This window comes from Pinus tabuliformis, chromosome 6 (assembly GCF_031772625.1).
Source record: "Pinus tabuliformis cultivar Carrire ecotype Pingquan chromosome 6, CPIR1, whole genome shotgun sequence".
Taxonomy (NCBI): Eukaryota; Viridiplantae; Streptophyta; class Pinopsida; order Pinales; family Pinaceae; genus Pinus; species Pinus tabuliformis.
Window position 1 is genome coordinate 1,687,182,294 of NC_142292.1, and position 18,504 is coordinate 1,687,200,797.

The window sequence follows — 18,504 nt, forward strand, 5'->3', positions numbered from 1 at the left end:
TGTAAAGCAATAAATCCATTTATATATTAAAAACAAACTTTAAATAACAAAACAAATAATTTTTTATTACCAAATTAAAAAATTAAATTAGATTGCACCTTTTCTCAAATTCAAATGTTCTCACCCTCAACTTATTTACTTCTATGGATTGGTTACACATGTATTTATTTATAATATTTATATTAATTAATTAACCCATTATTTATGAAATAATTATCCCATTCTTTATTTTTCTTTGGTGAAGCTGGAAAGAATCTCTAGCTGCTTAGTTGGAAGATTCTAATTTCAATTTTATGGTGTGAAAATAATATGTTAATTTTAACCCTCGATCGATACCATCGCCAAAATTTCAGACCAGTTATTTTTATTTTTATTTTAACCCTCGATCGATACCAGCTTGTTTTTCCTCTGGTTTAGAAAATTATCGTCAATTTTAGTTCGAGCGGTCTCTGAATCTAAACATACACTCAATTAATATTTCCCGAAGTTGAAGGAGACGACCATGGTGAGTGGAGTTCCCATGGTGATTTCAAAGTCAAAACCCAGGGTTTTACAGTAATCAGTTATTTGCAAGAATTCATCCCACTAGCAGCCAACTGGGTATGCCGATATGTACCGAATTCGGCCTCTTAGGGTTTATTGGAAAACCCTTGCTCATCTGTATTTAGAAAAGGGACCTGTATTTCTCTATCATTTGCACAGATTTTTTGTCAGGTATCTGTGTCACATGTAATATTTTAGATCGATTGAGCCAGAGTGATGGTTCTTTAGGGCTTGAACCAACCTCTGGAAACATTCGGTCTCCACTGCCTAAAAAGCTTGGTGACAAGCTGATATTCACTGTGGGAATGACCCACTTCCTAATGATCGAGATTGAAGTTGGAGTTCAATCATATTGTCTCGAAATATAGAAGGTCGTGCCGAGCTCTACAGGCATACGGATCGTATGTCCTTGGCGTCTATAAATGTTAGAGTGTGCTGTTTTCAGCTGTTATTGGATGAATTTTGACACTGTGGAGTTAGAATTGTTATTGGGGACGGGCAACTTGCTGTTCGGATTTATCATTGGTATTTATGCATTTTGAATTATATGCGATCTGGTCCATGTCCTAGTCAACATTTCGAACCCTTCTACCTGAGATTCATTGTCAGAACTAACAAGGTCAAGGTGTTTGTGAGTGCCCTGTTTGATGTGGAAGTCCACATCTCAATTCCTACTGCTAGAAAATAAACCCAATAGGAAAAGATGGATCCAACAAGTATGCAACTTCGAACTAGTTGATAAAACTGCAAATTGCCCTACCACTTTCGAGTGAGTCGATTTTACTAAATCAGAGTGAATATCCCGGTCCCCTAAAGTAGAAGCCTAAAATGAGATTCAAATTCAAATATATATTTCCAGTCAGTGTTTTGAGTCTCGACTTGTGCTTTGATAGGACATCATCTGCAGTTAAATATTTGGCCATGAATATTCTCGTTTCTCGGAGCATTGGCTTGTTATTCGTTATATGGTCTTTATTTCTTTCACTTTCTTTCTTGTCTTTCATTTCTGTCCTCATTGCCGATTGAATTTCTTCTATCTGTTTCCATTTTCGCTCGGTAATCCCAGCTTCTTTGATGATTTGATTTCTCCTTCTTGGTAGCTTTACAATATTGCATTGATATATGATTCTTTTTAAATATGTTTCTAGCTTTGTTTCTTTTGCACGCAGTGTTCAGACATCTTAGTTCTCCCTAAATATTATACATGACATATTTGACATTCTCATTAATAGCTTTTGTTTCTCCATGGACATTAATATACTTTTTTTATTTCCTCCTACTTTCGGTTAAGAAGTTTTCAGCCGTTGTTATAGTCTCTTTGTCATTTTACTACTGATATTATCCCTAGCCTCTCGTCTACCAAGCTTTTGTGTATGCCTGTTATTTCAACACAACGTTCTTTAATTAGCTTCCTAATTTTTCATGTATGTTACAGTCCATTTATAATAAATGCCTAGGACTACATTTCTTTGCCATGCGTTTTTATTGCATTTCTTACCTCAGCTAGCTTTGACACATCAAAATCCTCAATGTGTTAATTAGTCTTACACACAAACAACTATAGCTTCTGAATCTCACTTATTAATCTATTAGGCGATGCTTGTTCTGCCTGCAAAGCTAGAACACTATTATAGGGAAAATCACACAATCAACACCCTTGACATGTCAAGCATGCAATATAATACATTAAATCATATATTTTGAGAGAAAAACCGATATAGATTATATTAAGGATATATAAAAATCTGGATACATATCAAAATCTGTGAGACTCAGCTGGTTAACATACAGCTGAAACAGATGACAGATTAAGTGACGAATGCGACAACATATAAACCTATCATTACAATTATGATCAAGCTGGTGGATCCATCCTCATGATAACAGAGGCACTACAAAAATGAAACAGACCTGTCCCAAAAAGAAAAGTTATTGTGAGAAGACATAAGATACCACATGAAAAACGCTTCGTGGGAGAAGCGAAACCGCCATGGAAAGATGTTGAAAACATATGAAACGTAATGAAAGCCCAAATCTGTAAAGCACCCCCCATTGAGTGAAGCAGGTCCCAAAAAAGAGCAAAGACATAGTCTATGATATGCCTTGTTATAATGTGCACTATGTGATAGGAGACAAGCCATGTGGGCTGAGTTATTATGACGCCGTGTTGTGAAATGTGAAATGCCTTACAAATATTCCTAGTAATGAGCGCAAGGCTATAGCCCGATTAGTGAATGCATATTAGTCCTGGTAGTGGGCTAGGATCATGGTGTGGTTGTTATGTTTCCTTGGTCTGCTTATGATTATATAAAAGTATGAATAAAATGAAATCTGTAATAATATAATATCCGCCAAAAAGGGTTGATTGAGTAGGCAACAAGGGGCCAGATGCCACAAGAGGGAAAGAGGAAATTGTGTGGATGGGTGATTTGACTTGAAACATGTCCTTCCGGAAGCACAAGATTCTTTCCCATGCTTCCTCATGTCCTCACATCAGTCTGACTTATGTGTCTCCAAAGTGCAAGTTGTCACATCACTGGGAAGGGAGGAGGCCTAATGCAAATAAAAGTTCCTTTCTTGCCTTTCATTATCATTCTTCCACTTTCCATTGAGCATTCCTCTCCCATGCTATGTGTATATGTCTGGGGTTATGGATAAATCTGTGTTTGAATCCATGGCTCTTATGGCTCTCTGTTATTGGCCAAGTGTTTCTAACTTGCGCCTTTGGGTTATTTCTAGAAGGCAACCAGTAGGATTCTTTTTCTCTGCACTGAAGAGCACTTGAATGGGAGAAGATCCCCGAGGGACTGTGGAGCAGAGAAAGGGAAGATTTTGGTTGTGTTGTGTAGGACAGTGGAAGAGAGTGCCTTGGCTGATTGATGGCTGGATGAGGGCCTGGAATGCTTAGTAGCGAGCAGATTGGCTATGTCATGAGTGTAATGGTTTTGTCTGAGTGAGATTAGAACCCCGTAGTGGCCTCCTTCATGATGTTGTAATGTGATTTGGGGGTGGAATCCATAGATGATTCCTATGGTTGGGTGGTGAGTCACTCCTAGCAACATGTTGGGTGGACTTGCCTCCCTCTATAGACAAGTGTTCATGCTTGTCTATCTATGGAATGCCTTCTATTATGTTAATGGATGAATTCAAAATATGCAATGCTATTTTTGTGCTATTTTATGTTGCATATGAATTCTATTTCTATTGCTATTAGAAGTTCGAATTAAGCATAATAGTTGGTTATTAGAATAAGGAAATTTGTATAGATTGCCCTGATGGTCTAGCGAGACATCTGGATTCGTGGGATGTCACAAAGCAAGAGAAAGTAGAAAGCTAAAGCTAAGAGATAGAGAGATAAGATAAGATAAGATAATTTTATTTATGTCTAACTATTGACCACAAAGTAGGTCAAAGGGACTGTTGAGTACAATGATGTCCATACAATGCGGGAGAACCAAACGGTCTCCTATAAAAGATACAATGCATGAATATTAAAGATACAATGCATGAAGTATAAAAGATACAGTGCATGAACATAAAAGATACAATGCATGAAATGCTTTGGCGGAGAAGATCCAAGAGCTAATTGGAGCTAATGGGTCTGAGGATCAGACCCATATCTCCTAACATCCAAGGCTGAATGAAGAACACTAAAGGAAACTCAACAAAGTCTGTTGACCCGATGAAGAGCCAGTGGAGAGCTCTAGAGAAAGTTCACTAAAGTCAACAATTGAAGACCAAAAGGCAGTACAAACTTCTCTTTAATGTTCCTTTTTGAGCCTTGAGTTTTCAGTATATGTATTCGAGATCTTATACTTGTGAATGGCTACTTAAAGAATTCAGGAAGCAATTGCGATTAGTTAATTGTTTAATTTGCGGCCTTATCACTTTCTTCATGTCAACCTTAGGCAATTCTTTCACCTTTGACTTTTTATTCAGCAGGTCCCATGTGCTTTTTGCACTATTTTGGTGGGGGTGTTAGAAATTTTAGTGTAGGTCAGCACAAGTCTAGAAATAAGACTTCCATGACTTGAAGGATACTTTAACAATAATTAGAAATAGCATCGCAATGATGGTTGAGAAGTCCCTGCAGGTGCTTCCAGCATTATCTCCAAATTTCTCAAGGTGAATCTACCATCTGTCTCCATATCTGTCTACAAGTACACATTAGAAGTTGTTATAGTTCAACTCCCAATTGGTTGTACCACCTCCTTAATTGGATCCTAATAGTATACTTTAGACAGTGACGATTAATAAGATTTTATGGGAAAAACATCTCTTACCCCCTAATGTTAGTGCTTCGTTCTTAAGTACATGTTGGATCTCAACATCAGCGAATTGTGTTGGAATTCCTAGGTAAACAGCATCAGTAATTGCTATAGTCCATAAGTTCAAGTGTCCTCACATTGCCACACCATTTCCTGTGTTCCGTGGTAACTAGATGTGGCCTGCACCAATCTTTAGTGGGACTTAAATAAAGCTGCAATCAATTTAGTGGATCTTCTTAGGTTTTGAACAAGTCTTAAATGCCTTGAAAATTCTTTGACAAGCTTTCACTAGTTTTCAATAAATCTTCATTTTTCAATTCTTAGATCTCTTGATGGATTGGTATCAAGAAGCATGACACAAACATATATTTTCCAAGGAAAACCTTGTGTTGAAACCCAAGGGATGCTTCCTCACATTCGTTGATGTTATCCCTGGTAAACCTCTTGGTGTAGACTAGTGCGCCTCACCAGGAAGGGTACAAACCAACACCTGTTGGCATGGAATTAGTCAATTTCCCAACAACATTGGTGACAAACCATTGAGCTAACCTATTGGGCTTCAAAATGTTTGGAACATCTCATCCCACCCTCAAACACTTCAACAGGAATGAAATTGTTGGTGCCTTGCCAGCCCCAATCAACCCATGGGGGCAAACATGTCATAAGTGGAACTTGACCTTAGGCGAGGAGGAGAACAACTTCAATTCATAACCACCTAAACTAGACCCAATTAACTTTGTTTGTTGGACATCTTGTCCTGTCCCAAAGCACTCAAGTGTTAGTGAGATTGTTGGTACCTTGTGAGCCCCATTCTGACCACAAGGGGCAAACATGTCACAAGCAGGATTTGAACCTGGGTGGGGAGGATAACAACTTTTCCTATTGATCACCCAAGCTAGACCCAGTTGACATGATATTGGCAAGTTATTGACTTCACACACATATTTAAATCATTTGATGAAACAAAGAAAGTGGAAATTGTCCCAAGCTTTCTCGAGAACGATGACAATCTTTAATTCATATCATATTGCTGCTTATTTGTTCATCCAGATTAAAAGGTTATCATCATTTTTTGGAAAAATGTACACCCCGTCATTCTCTTTTTTATCTGCCATTTGATTCAATGCGACTAGATGTATAACCAAATAGTGACAATTCACTAAGAATCATTCTTTTTGCTTTGCAGGTTTGGAAGATTTACAGTAAACTACAACAGTTTGTGTTGCGCACCCCACAACTTGAAACAAGAACATTTAGATTCATAGTTTCTGATACATCTCCCTGTGATCACCTTGAAAAGAATTAAGAATACTGGAAATGAAAATTAATTACTTTCTGAAAGTCTCTGTTACTAATTTTCTAATGAGACTTCTTAAAACTTAAGCAGACCAACATTATTGATAAATAATAATAATAATAATAACTGTTTAAGGTCAAGTCCAAGCCAGACACCAAATTGGTATATGAAACCCCTTTGTTGGTGAGACAAGGGACTTACTTCCATGCAGCGATTTGACTGCTAAAGTCTATGGAGGTAGAGATATTCTACCTTCCTCTAGATTCGTACCTGTGACCTCTTACAAGCAAGCACATGTTCTTAAACATTAAGCCCACTCAAACTATACTTCATGTTCACGTTCTTCTATTAAATCACTTCACATTCTTCTATTAAATCTCAACTTGATGGTTTGTTCACTTCTAAGTTTTTGTTTCAGCTATTAAATGTCAACTCGACAATTTGTTCATTTGTCATTTTTTGCTTCAGCTATTGTGATGACTGTTGGTGGCTTCTTGTCAAACTTCCTCAACCTTTCCATTTGTTGGCCATTGTGCCATTCAACTTCTTTTGGCTCAGTCTTTGTTCTGATTACTATCATCGGAGTTACTCCAAGTCCATCGAGGACATTGTGCCATTCAACTTCTTTTGGCTCAGCCTTTGTTCTGATTACTATCATCGGAGTTACTCCAAGTCAATCGAGGACCTTGCATCCAGCTAGGAAATGGGTTTTCTCCATCTTTGGAACTGGATTACAGCTTTAGTCATATTGGACTCACTAATAACTTCACGATTTCCTTTGAGCCGAATTCCATTAGCCAGCACGTGAAGAATCCATGATAATTAGCATGCACATCATCATAGTATAGAATGATCATTTATTGTCATTGTTGATGCCACTTCTGTATTGGCTGTCATCTTTTTCCAATTGATGATTTTGTCTTAATAATTCTGTCAACCACATTCGAGTCGGTTCATTAGACGTCACTTTTGAGGATTGTGGCGAGAGTTTGTCCTCCATTATCACTTAAACATTCTCTTGTTAGCCCTTATCTCAGTGTTGGTTGAATGTGTAATCAGTATGCTTGGACTAGCATGGGCTTTGACAGCTCCCACTTTGTTGGTCTCTGGCAGTTGGCCTCCCTTGGTTGAAGCTACTATTGTCAGCTGCCTCTAACTGTACGGAAACTTCCATATACGTTTCAAATGGACAGAATGGGTGAATCTCACTTGACTGACACATTGCCAAAATTCCTCTTATTTTCCCTTTCTTTTTGTGGATGACTAAATTTTTCTAGGCTGCTAATTTTCCCTGTTAGTTTGGATGTTTCGGCAGATTCTTCCTCAGATTGGCCCAATTCATGATTAGTGGGCACCTTATTTCTCTAAGTTGATCCATGTGCTTTGACTCTATGAATCAATTGTCTGAGTGTCACTGACTCTAATAAACCTTTACATGTCTTCCATACCCAATTGTATGATTTGTTTTGAAATCTAAGCACAGGGAACTGATTACTTATGGTTATCAGGGCATCGACTTAATTTAATGACCTCGACTTCTTTAGCTTCTTGGATGTTCATTCAATAGGTCCTTCTCCCACCATTCATATCTCAAACAGGGTCTCCTCTTTATCCTCTCATTTCATGTTTTCTTGCTGGTATTAATCTCTGAATTCTAGCATTTTCAAATGATAGCACATTTGGAATTTGTTCTAAGTCAAGCATCTTTTTATAATCTTCTAGTTACAAACTTATAGTGTCACACTGTATACCTAAAAGAATATACACAAATTATTATCTAGGTTGAAAACAAAATGGAGGACATTTAAAGCATAATGACTTGATGCTATGGAGGAAGTAATGTAGTGAATCCAAAGAAGGTCGAATAGATATATATCTCAAACCGTTAAATATACATCTGTATGAAAATACATATGGTTCTCATGATTATTTTAAAGTTTGTGGCTAGAATGTGACTATTCATAGTACTGATATATTGTTTTTTGTGGAAAAAATCATAATTCCTTTTCAACATAAAATGAGATTACATTCAGGAGATGCTGTAAGCATTGAGAATTTTTTTTCTCCAGAAATAAAACTCCACAGCCAACGAGGGCTCATTGCTGCAAACTATTCAGGGATACTGTGCCCCACGGAACCAAACACTAGTGAGCAAATAGATAGTTGTCCAAATTTTTTCTCATCTATAGCTGCCTCATATGACCACACTAGCAGGCCCACAGAAAAGAAAAATACATATAAATCACATTGATAAATAGTGTGTTGCTGACATTAAAGGAGCCTTAAAGACTTCTAGAAAAAAAATGTTTAAAACAGTCTTGAAATACTAAAGTATGGCTAGATGTAAATTAGAAGCATGGTTCATGTTAAGTCTCCACAGCACGCCCATCTTTAATTTTAGAGATCAGCCAATCAGGGGCCGGTTCAGAGCTCCTTTTGACAAATTATTAACCAACCTGTTCCTCTCTCTATGAACATGTTGAAAGGACACAAAAGAGAGACGTTTTTATAGCAAGGATCTCATCCCAAACAGGCTGAAGTAAGAAATTTTCCAAATGATCCACTACATTTAAATAATTTATCTAAGCTGCACAAATCATCGAAACGTTTCAGAGTTTCCGAAACGGGTACATTTAGAAACGTCACCTCCAAAAATTGGAAACGTTGGTCGAAACGTCATATATGTATTATATAAAATAAAAATTACAAATAAGTAAGACATTATCTTGCAAGCCCCAAGGGTTGGCTCCACTGGTCGAGTCCCCATTGTTAAGTACCTTGCCGATCGGGAGGTCAGGGTCAATTCTCCTCGACGCCCTTGGTCTAGACTTTGGCTGAAGGGCTTTAAAAGATTCCCTTCGGGGTTGATCTGCCCAGATTTTCCGTGGATCTACCCATGAACCACCTTTAAATAAAAAACACATTATCTTGCAAGAAAAAAGGTAATAAGACCCATAGATTGCAATTTAGAAGGAAAACCAAGCCTCTATTAACTTTCATAGATGATTACATGATGGTCGAGTTTTGGAGTTTCGGGTACATGTACGGCCCGAAACACTGGGTTCCTAGAAGTTTCGTGCAACATAATTTTATCACAAGAAGAGAGTCACTGAACACTTGCAAATGTGATACATCCCTTTCAGCTACGCTGATCAAAGATAACATCAAAGCCATAAGTTCCTTAAGGTTTTTAGTCCCTCAAACCAGGCTTGCTTTGAATTTTAACTGGTGAGAATAAAAAAGGTAACCAATGCCCCTTGGTCCACTCACCTGAGGATACCCTTGAGCAGCCCCATCAGAAAAAGACAAGCCCTTGATCTATCTATGACCTCTTCAATTATCTGCCTGTACTTGAGGGAAGTTTTTGAGGATATTTAAGCTTTGGATGCAGATTTTAATGGAAGAACAAACTTGTCATCAAATAAACAAGCATCCCTGGAAAGCCAAACCCCCCATAGTACTGTTGAGAATTCAGTGGGGTAGTAAGTAGGCAAATTCTTTTAACTTGATAACTGTTTGTGTTACCTTTTTACTTATTAACTTTGTTCCTTATTATTACAGTAAGCGATATATCAAACAACTACCAAAACAATAACAACAATTACACAATATATAAGCTGCAAGCCAGGGCCAAAACCCATCCTCTTGAAGGGAAAACCTGTAAATCTCCTCTTCTTATAGATTCTTCAATTGACGAATACCATGACCTAATGACTTAGACAAATACCCTCTAAGATCAAGATCAATTCGGCCTTCTGCTGTGGTGCCTTTGACCTCTTCATTGTAGATCCAAATTTCTGGCTCACGGCAACTGCTGCTGCTTCTCTTGGAGACTTCGATCTCCCTTGAATAGCCTTCTTTTTTCTTCGCTTGCCTTTCCTTGAGTCTTAGGGCTAATGAGACACCCTAAGGAGACTTTCACTTGCCTTTCCTTCTCTTCTTCTTCCAAGATCGAACCAAAAGATAATCCCAACGCAAAAACCCTAACTTCGACCTTTTAAGAGAGAGAGAGACCTATCCCAAACAATTTGACTTCTTCAACTTCCTCTTCTTCACATAGAATGAGATGAGTGAGTGTGTAGAATGGAGGACGAGTTCCTCTCTCTCTTCTAACGGTGGACGTGGCTCTTCATGTAGGCCGAATTGACAGCTCCTTAAGCCGACTTGATCTTGGAGATATTTCGACACTTTAAAGACAAAATTAATTTTTCTTTAGAAGATACAATGTGCCCATAGGGTCTTCAAAATATGACAATGACTCTTTGACAAATCCTAGAAGCACTCAATGGGTGCTTGACCTATAAAATAATTTCTTTTTCAAAAATACATTTCATACTTATGAAGACCGATCCTAGTTACACATTCTTCAACAATTACAATGGCAGGCAAAGCTAAATCTCCTTAAAAGCTTGATTCCCTAACCATCAAGGAGATCTTTCGACATAGATCTCAACCCCTGCATGCCATGCCCTGCCTTGGGATGACTAGGACGATCAACTCATACTTTCATGTTGATCCGCCAGATCAAAGCAACAAATGACAAACAAAGGTCCATAGTGCACCAGATAGTTGAATGGTGAGGCCTTGGGTTTCTCCTCGTCCCTCCCCCTTTGGTAGGCCAACCATTATTATTGAGACTGGTTTGGAGGTGCTAAATTGTGCATCAAGACACAATTTGTTAGGGTGTTAGAGGGATCAACTCTAGATAGATCCACAGTAGGGCGACTCATGCCTACCAAATTACCTCCTAGTGCTAGAGGAGCAGCCGAAGATCCATTCAAAGTTTCTTTCTTTTGACCTCGGATGCTAGGAATATTCCTCGATTGTACATCTCCTGCAGTATCATACAGTCAGACCACTCAATGGTTCCAGAGGACTTCAACATTGGTCCATTTCCCAGCTTGCCCCTCTCGCCCTCAGCCATCATACTTAGGAGACTTTGATGCCATTGGATTCATCATCAAATATCTCTCTCACTCTTTCTATCTGGACTGACAGTTGAGTCGTCCTATTCTCTAGTCTTGGACAAACTCACTTAGTATTTTGTATCACTATACCTTTATCATGGTTTTATACATGTGTTCTGAGGTTGCGCTAATATAGGTTTCTTTCTTTATATTATTTTCTGCAATTCCATGAGATGCACTTGCACTTCCACATTGTACTCTTACTGGTTGTATTATGCAGTTCCATTGACCTACTTTTGTGGTCATTCTTATCTTATCTTGTCTAACCATCCATTTAGGTTATGTTCCACAGAATTACCTCTCCAATGAAGTCTCTTACCAGTCAAAACTTTAGGCTCTTGCGAAACCTGCCCTAGATGAACTGTTTTTTCACAAGTCTTTCAGAGAGGACATATACTTGGTCCACAACACACTCACATCAAAACGTTCTTGTTGAGAACCAGCCACATAAATTTCCTTTCCTTTTGTGTGTTAATTTTTCATCAATTTTTCTAGGCTGCAACTATTACTTCAACAATATCCAATAGCATCCAATTTAACAATTTCCACTTCTTCAATTTAACCAATGACAGTAGAGCAATAGTAGATAGAACAATTATTCAAATGCACAATGAAAGACAACCAAGAGACAAGAGACACAATATTTGGTCAATGACCAGGGAAAAACCCCACTAGGGGGGAAACCCTTGCAAATCTTCTTTTATTAGATTGTCTTCAAATGTTCAGTAGAGAGAGTACATCATCCAAGAGTCAAAGTCAAACTTTGACTAGCCAATATCCAATATCCAAATATGTCAAAGAACTATCCAAATCAGAGACAAAGGAGAGAGATGAAGTCAACAATAGTCAAATCTGATCCTTCTGCAAATCTGTCCCAGTCAACATCAGTCAACAACAGCAAAGTCAATCTTAACCAGTCAATGGTCAAAACAGTCCTCTAGCAACTTGGACAAGGGCAGACAAACTCGGCCTCAAAAGCTGGTCAAAGTCACCTCAAAACAGTCAGTCAAACTTGATCAAAGTCTGCACTTCTTGCTGCAGTCAAGCCTGTGGTTAGCCCTGAGGTCAATGTTGGTCAACTAGCCCAGATTTCATTGATCTTTGTGCCCTCCAATGCGGCCTAAAGAAACAGAAAAATTCCACTAAAATATGCAGTCAAACGAGGTCAAATATACCCAAGTCAATGCTGGTCAATGCCCTGCAATAGGTCTGAAATTTGGCCAATTTGAAACAGCCACCTGTCCCTTCGCACATGTGAGAGATTCCTTCCAATTCTGAGCTGTACAAACCAATAGAATGAGGAGAGAGAAGATATGTTGTGAGTTGACGAAGTGCCAAATGAGAACTCATCTTGTATATATATGCGACTTGAGGGGTGTCATTTTGTCCATGAGATGTGTCATTTGACCCAAGGCCGACCTTTACAGTTTTGTATTTGTGGGCTTGACCTCAAAAATCCACTTTTCCTTATCCGAATTGAGTGCTTCAAAAGTCAATTTTGGGCCTCTCGAAAAGAGGAATTCAATGTAACCATTATCTCCATCAAATGGGCTGTCCAAAGTGGAATTTGGCCCTAGTTGCAAAAATCAATATTGTGGGCATCTTAGTTTCCAGACATTTTCCCCACCAACCTAGATCATCCTCCTTAACAGGGATAGGAATTGACTTACACCCCAACTTTGGTGTATATTTCCTTCTACCAGAATTTTTTGACCAAATCAATTCATTAGAACAATCTTTTATTCTAACATGGCTAATTTTCAACCTTCTGATGTATTCTCTCCAGAGAACAACTTCTTCTCCATTCAAACCTAGCATCATAACATACTTCCATTCCTAGCTCCAAATTGTTGAAAGGATTGGATCTGTTTTTTAATACTGTTATTGTAAATAGCCTAACAAATAGAAATACCATATACTCTTTATTTCGGTATCTTATACATTGTTGAAAATGTAGCGATGGAAGGTCTTCTGGCTTGTGCCTTAGCTAATGAAGACCTCAAATTAGTCCTTCTCTAGCATGAATGCGAGTTCACGAGACAAACCTCAGTTATGATGAATTGATTTTCTAGTTTACTAAAATGGTCATCAAGATTGCATGTGTAGAGTTGGAGCTTCAGTTAATTGGAGTTTTCTTTAGTTTGACTATAGGATGAGGTGACATGACAAGTTGAGTTAGGTTGAGTTAAGACTTCAGAGATAAGTGAAGAGAGGATGAGTTCAGTCCTTAGTTAAATCGAATCACAACTAGAGGAAATCAAGGAGGAACTCAAGCTAGTTAAATGAGAGCTTGTCCAAGTGTAACTGGGATTTGCTCCATTTAACTAGCAAAGGAAACTCGCGACACTAGTGTGAACTAACATTCGACAAGGCCCCCTTGCATTGAATTCTATCTATAAAGAGAAGGACGAAGGCACAAGATCATAGATCACTCTTTATTGCGGAATGTGCATCAGTTGAGGATCAACAGTGCGCATAGTTTTAGGAGCCATAAGTGTGCAAGGATATAGGAGCCAAAAGTGTGCAAGGATATAGGAGGCAAGGATTGTGGAGCAAGGGACCAAGATTCATAGAGTAGGTCAAGGCTACTTGGGAGCGGGAGCAAGTAGCGACATTTTCAAAAGTGTGACAATCCAAATTGCTTACTGTTGCGGGGGAGCGCCCCCCCCCCTTCGAACCCGCTCCCGAAGCGCGCTCCGGGCGGGAGCGGCTCGGGAGCGGGTCGGGAGCGCGCTCCCCAAATCGCTCCCGGACGGGAGCGATTTTCGGGAGCGCGCTCCTGTAAAAAAATTTGTGCTCCCTGGTCTGTGAGGGAGCGCTTCAGGGAGCGATCGCTCCCGCGCTCCCGGAGCGCTTTTTAATACCCGGGAGCGATCGGGGAGCGATCGCTCCCTGATCGCTCCCGGGCATTAAAAAACGCTCCGGGAGCGAATTTTAAAAATCCGGGAGCGGTTCGGCGGAAAAAAAATTCCGTCGGACCCGAAAAAAACAAAAAAATTTAACTAATTTTTTTTGGTTTATAAGCCCAATGGGCCAAAAAAAAATCATTTCAATGAGATTGAGCTTGAGCTTGAGAGCTGAGGAAGAGCAAAGGAGCAAGGAGCAAGAGCTGAGGAGCAAGGAGCCAGAGCTGAGGAGCGAGGAGCAAGTGCCAAGGAGCGAGGAGCAAGCTTGCAGAGGTAAGTAACTTAATCATTTAGTTAGTTTAGTTGGTTAGGTAGTTAGTTTGTTTAGTTTAATTTACCTGTTTGAGTTTAAAGATCATTAATTTAAATTAAATGAATTAATCCCAATAAACTAAATTAATTTGCAGATTCAAGACTCAAACCCTACAAACATCAAACACGATGGACCTGGGGATTTTTATTGGCATTTTCCTCTTCCTGGTCCCTTTTCTGGTTATTATGGTGGTGGAGAGTAGGAAACGGAGGGGGCCTGAAACTGAAGAGGTGGATGAAGAAGCCGGAGGAAGTCAAATAGGTGAAAACCCCAGTGAGGAGGATGTGGAGGAGGGTGAACATGAGGGTCAAAAAACTAAACAAGACCAAACTCCATTGTGGAAATATGTTCAGAGGGCTGAAACAGGGAGAGGGGGTGGAACCACTAAATTTCATTGCCCCCATTGCAACACTGATTACACAGGCTCATACACCCGTTTGAGAAGACACCTTTGCGGGAAAAGGGCATGGGATGGAGAGAAACAAATAGGAATCAGAACTTGCGACGCGGTGTCAACAGCAGATAGAGCCAAATACATAAAGGAAGAGGAGGACGCCCAATACAAAGCAAAAAGATCAAGGGGTTTCTTTGAAAGCTCACAAAGAACTCCTTCAGCATCCTCCCAAGGCAGTGGATATGGACATGGAGGCTTAGGGTCATCATCTTTACGCCGTAGAACCATATCAGATTTCCTTGATGAGGGGTGTAGGAATGATGTGGATTCAAAAATTTACAGGTTCCTCTATGCAAATGGGATACCATTCAATGTTCTACGCTCACCTTATTGGCACGAAATGGTTTCTGCCATAAATGATGCCCCTAAAGGATACAAGAGCCCTGGGTATGACAAGGCAAGAACTATTGGCCTTGATCATGAAAAAGAAAAAATATCACATTCTTTGAATAAAATGACAAGTTCTTGGACTGACAATGGGGTGTCCATTGTATCTGATGGATGGACAAATGTAAAAGGCAAGCCATTGATAAGTGTTCTTGCTGTGTCCCGAAGTGGTCCCATTTTTCTAGCTGCACATGATTACTCAGACAAGTTCAAGACCGCTATCAACATTGTAGAAGCATTGCTTGAAACAATTGAGCGTATTGGCCCATACAATGTCATCCAAGTCATCATTGATAATGCTCCTAATTGTAAGGCAGCGGGAGCAATTATTGAGGATAGATACCCGAACATATTTTGGTCTGGATGTTTGGTTCACACATTGAACCTTCTGTTGCATGATATTGTCAAAAACAAAAATGAACAATACCAATGGATTGGTGATTTGTACAAGAAAGGAAAAAAAATGATAAAATTTATTACAAATCATAGCAATACCCATGGCCTTTTCCGCAGTCACTCGAGATTGGAGTTGCTGAAGATTGCGAGGACTAGATTTGGTAGCTATTACCTCACCTTCAGGCGCCTTTTGAAGGTAAGAGAGGGTTTAGCTAGCATGGTATCAAGTCCAAATTGGCAGGTGTTAAAGGAAAGGGCTACAAATGTAGCTGACATTGCAGGTTTTGAAACGGTGGAGGAGGCCGCTCTTGATGGGCAGTTTTGGACAACTGTGAGACAGGTATTGGATTTCACCAAGCCAATTTATAACATGTTTCGGTTTGCAGATACAGACAAACCAGTGATTGGCGAGGTGTATGAGCAAATGGATACCATGTTGGGGGAAATAAAAGACATTGTTAATAACAGAGATCCCGACTTGTACAATCTGATTCACGATTGTGTGTGTGAACGGTGGAAAAGGCTTAACCTTCCACTACATTGCTTGGCGTATATCCTTACGCCAAAATACTACTCAGATTCTTGGTTGGGCAAACCTGCAGCAGGGGGTGGTGTTAGGACCAAACCCCATTTAGATCGAGAGGTAACTAAAGGATATCTGGATGCATTAGAAAAGTTGGTGCCTGACAGGGAGGAATGTGCAGCTGTGCGCCTTGAAATAGGCAGATACTTCACTGGCAGTGGTTTGTATGGTAACTTCCATGCAATGGACGACAAAGATAAATTTGATTCTCTCACATGGTGGGAAACATATGGCGGCGACGGACTTTTGCGAAAATTGGCATTGAAAGTTCTTGCACAGGTTGTAAATTCTTCTTCTGCAGAGAGGTGTTGGAGCACCTACAGTTATATACATAATGTGAAAAGAAACAGGCTCAACGAAAACCGAGCAGAAAGCTTGGTTTATGTGCACTACAATTTGAGGTTGTTGAGCCATTACTGTGATCGGGCTAATGAAGATCCCACATATAAAATTTGGGACAATCACCCTGAGGACGACAATTTGGAGGATGGCATTGTACATATGGAAGAACTAGAAGATGAGCTTGTACGGGATGAAGCTGAAGCAGCTGCAGCAGCCATGCCACCTCCACCTCCACCATCCAGTAGCAGTTCTCGGGGCCCGAGTCTTGTTCCATTGCTGTCGCCACCTCCATCGACACCCTCGCGTGGAGGCTCTAGTTCTGGTCGTCGGTCTGGGCGGGAGACTCCTAGAAGACCGCCACGACCTACTTATACTCCTGGAGACTCTCGTGGCAAGGGCCACTTGTAGATTTACAGTTTACTTGTCTTTTTTAGTTTCTATTAGACTTGTCACTTTAGTTTTCATAACTGTTCAGTGTTGAGTTTTGAGTCCTTGACTCTTGACTCTTGACTCTTTCATATCATTATGACATTATGATATTTTTTGTAAACATTATATCACTGTGACAATGAAAATTTGAAGTTTGAAGTTGGGCCTTGGCAATTATAACTCATTGGTAATGATTGTGAATTATGAATATGATGCTTTGTGAAAGACTAAAGTTGTTTCATTTCATCTCATTATTCATGTTTCATTTTATAAATTTTTAACATTTCATATCATGTTAACAGTTAGAAGTTAGGACTTAGAAATATCTTCGATATTACTTCTTGTAATGGTTAAACTTGGCTTACAAGTACAACTTGTTACTTTGGTGATCAATGATGATAAATGTTATTGAATTGAATGTTATTTTAATTTATTATTTTACTAAGGTTGATGACGATTATAATTTCTAGATGATTGATGTGATATGGTTCAATGATCAATTTATGTTTTTTTTATGTTTTTTATGTCTATTTCATCATTCTACATGTTTTTGTTGACATATATGTATCAAAAATTAAAAAATATAAAAAATATATATATTTTTAAAAAATCGCTCCGGGATTCGCTCCCAAACCGGGAGCTTCTGAAAATGGTCGCTCCCGCTCCCGCTTCCCGCTTCCGCTCCCGCTCCCAAGTAACACTAATTTATTGTATGCAATGTAAATACTTTTATAAAAGAAATACAGTGTTCCATGGGGATGGTGTCCCCCAGGGTTGGGTGCATGCACTCCTCGTACCCAACACACTTAGGACGGGGGGACGTCTGGGGGTGCGTTTTGCCACACACCCCTTTTGGAGAGTCGTGGGGAGACGCAGGGGGTGCGTTTCCCTAGTGTGGGGAACGCAACTCCCCAAAAAGGGTGCTTCTAGGCTTCCCCCCTCGAATTTGTCTAATAACACTTTTGTTTGTTTGTTTGTCAAGTGGTTTGAGTTCATCAGGCTTGACCTGTGGCTTGAGAAATTGTGAGCTAGGGGCATCTAAGGGTCAAAATCACCTGGGGATTGCACCTGGCACGGGCCACACCAACCCTTAACATGAGCGGTTTTTTGCCCACGGAGTTTCCAAGCGATGACCTTCACATCACAGAGTGACTTAACAGTACACCCCATCATCGTCTATGCTACGCCCCGTGGTTGTCTAATAACATTTAATAAAAAAATATGAAAATTCATGTATTAAAAAACTTAAAAGAAAAATAAAAAATAAAACAAAACTTAAAAATAAAATAAAAAACAAAACTAAACTAAAAATTAAAAAGTTAAACTTTACCTAGGTTAACTTACCTATTCATTTCCCAAATTCTCTTGCTTGCCATTGAGCTCTGCTGAGTACTCTATTGCTCGCCGTCGAGTTGTGCTCTCTCCTTGTTGTCGAGTTGTGCTCTCCTGTCGCTATCGAGCTCTGCTCTCCTGCCGTCGAGCTCTGCCCTCTTGCCTGCCATTGAGCTCTTCTAGAATGATGAATTTAATTTTTAAATCAATGTAGATTATAGAATGATGAATGATGAATTTAATTTTTAAATCAATGTAGATTATAGAATGATGAAAGATATGGATAA

The 18,504-nt window shown here is 39.4% G+C and overlaps 1 protein-coding gene across 3 annotated transcripts in view; it reads left to right on the forward strand.

Annotated features, from left to right (window-relative positions):
- The first annotated feature begins 385 nt into the window (after positions 1–385).
- LOC149265462 (inactive ubiquitin-specific protease 5-like) overlaps positions 386–18,504 on the forward strand; it is a 40,310-nt gene continuing 22,191 nt past the window's right edge. The window contains exon 1 of one of the 3 annotated variants that reach the window (XM_089393148.1): positions 386–505. The gene's annotated coding sequence lies outside the window, so the exon portion shown is untranslated. Of the gene's footprint in view, positions 915–18,504 lie in introns of all 3 variants that reach the window. The other 2 variants (XM_089393140.1, XM_089393146.1) reach the window with 2 other exon arrangements.